The sequence below is a fragment of the Pinus tabuliformis genome, chromosome 3_1, assembly GCF_031772625.1.
Source record: "Pinus tabuliformis cultivar Carrire ecotype Pingquan chromosome 3_1, CPIR1, whole genome shotgun sequence".
NCBI classification, from domain to species: domain Eukaryota; kingdom Viridiplantae; phylum Streptophyta; class Pinopsida; order Pinales; family Pinaceae; genus Pinus; species Pinus tabuliformis.
The window spans coordinates 354,457,775-354,460,367 of NC_142301.1; positions in this window are offsets into that span (position 1 = coordinate 354,457,775).

The following is a 2,593-nucleotide window of genomic DNA, read 5'->3' on the forward strand; positions in this document are numbered from 1 at the left end:
TACGATCAAAGCACTACATTACCACCCACTACTGGGACTCTTACTCCAAATAGTCTGAGGTCTAGTTGGGACTTCTTACCAAGGAGATCCCCTTGAATGTTTGTGTGTCCAACACTGTCAACATTTCCATTGCTTGGGTGTTAGTTTTTCCCACTAAAGAACTTTGGAGTTTAGGTACCATCTTCCTTGGTCCTAGCATGAACAATATTGTGGAATAAAACATCGTCATTGAACTCTTAATTGAGGCCATAGCTCTAATCTCTCAATTGGCGGTAAATCTAGATTCTTAGCTCATGGTATCATAGTTAAATCATGTCTATAATGTTCATCATACTATCTCAATTCATCATTTATTAAGGGTACATATGCTTGAATGTTAATTTGATTACATCATTTAGTAACATGTCCTTAATAATTGTAATAAATTGGTTGATTCATTGGCTAACTATGTGTTGGAATGAAATCTATCACATTTATAATTAATATAGCTAAACAGGCATGTACATAAAAACACGGGATCCATTCTATATCATTCACACATCCACAAGAAAAGGACTCAAACTCATATGTATATATATGTATAAGATAGGTTGGATACATCATCATAATATAAAAATAGTCGAGTGTCAAAAATTGGGCTCATAGGCCCAAGCTCATAAGCCATTTACATAAACACTATCGTCCACACACAAAATTCCCCAAGGGAATTACATAGCAGAATCCTAACACTACTCATCATCTAAGTCACATTGTACCCAATGGAACACTACCATCTTGGCCACTCGATGAAGAAGTTGGCCCATCCTATTAGATATGCCAATAGTGTGGTGCTAAATATGCCTAGGAACCTCCTTCGGTCATGTTAATGGTGTTGGAGAGGCAAATCCCCTCTATGGATAGAGGCGATCCCTACTAGCCCAGAGTGGGTCTAGCAACAATCAGTCAATGCTACTATGCAAGTTCCTAATTGCAATTAAAAGGTAGGCAAAGAGCACCTACTTGGATTCCAGCGCTGTTGTTTGATGAAGAGATGCCACCTTCACTCCTTCGCCCTGGCCGGTCACAATCCTCCACGATCTCCGCGAATAGATACCTGCACACACGAAGAGGAAACAAACACAAGCATGAAATATAATAAAAGCAACCATACATAAGTCAGAAAGGATGTAATTCACATTTAACCATTGCATAGACAAATGAGAATGGAACAATAATAGTAGTCATCTATTATTAATCAAGCAGAGAAGAGTACAACCAAATGTTCTGACGTCGGTATCCTTCTCAGGAGGGGCCAGTCAGCAAGTGTCTCAAGCATTCACCTTTGGAAATGATTCTCCCAAGACAAGAAACTCTCTCTCTCACACAAGCAACACAAAACAAACTTCCCTAAGATATCAAGCACTTCCACACTTATCACACCAACTACCTATAGTAGCAGCAATCTGAGCACTATAAGCTCCACACAATCCAAGCTATTCCAAACTAGCTGCTCATGATAATGGTAGAGGCTTATATAGGAGAAGGAGTCTCCTTGAATAGTGGAAGGATGAGCTTATCTTCAAGGGAAGTAGTTGCAAAGGGTCGAACAGACATGCCATAGAAGGGAGGCGATACTCACAAAGCCAACAACCAAGTCTGTAGTTATCTGGAAGGCTGGCTGTTGGAACAAATTCGCCTAAACTGGATCAGCGCGGGTGCATAACTGGTCTGGCGCGCTGACGTCGCAAAGACATAATGGAAAGGGCCATGTCAGCGCAGGTAAATACAAACAGAGGCTGCGCTGGTCATGAAATTCGATTAGCGCGGAAAAGTCGTGTGTTTCCGTGCTGGCAGCGCACGCGGTCTGTTATGAAGCGCCAGTCATCGCAGATATTTTGGAAACAGACGCGCTGATGAGGAAAACTTTGGAAAAGTGGGTTTTTTGGCCAGTTCAGAAGGCATGAACTTGATTATTGTGAATTCCTGACACAGTAGGGTGACTGACAGGGAGACAGTGACAAATTACTGTGTAACAAATGGTACTCCCATCATCAACCCCTCTAGGTTCCGCTTCATTTACCTTAGCTCATTGTGGTCCAAGTCTTCCTCCTCGTATGTCTCCTCTTAGGACCCCTTGTGGCTTCACTACTCTACCAACTCTTTATTGGTTATAAGGTGACCTTCCCTCTAGTCTTCATGGTGTGAAATATTTGTCATAAATACACATTAATGATTAGCACATTATACCACGAAAACAATTTAAAAACTTTAAAACACATTTCACTTGCCTAGAGGAGGCCACTCCTCACCAAGGGGGAAAATTTAGTTAAGGTCATGATGGAAATCCACTCCTGCATATGTGTAATCATCAATCCATAAACACTACAAAAATGACCATATTAGGTAATTTTTTTCATATGCTTGAATGGTTGTTCCACCCCCTAACCTTGATAGAAATTCAATCCATATATCCATCTAAAGAGTTTATCTCTTTGGTAGTGTTGGAACAACTTATGGTCACATTATGAAAACTCTCTTAAAAAGGAACAATACCAAGAAACCACCATATCCAAACATACTTTTCTTCCCTATTATGCATTTGGTTAGCTTCTCC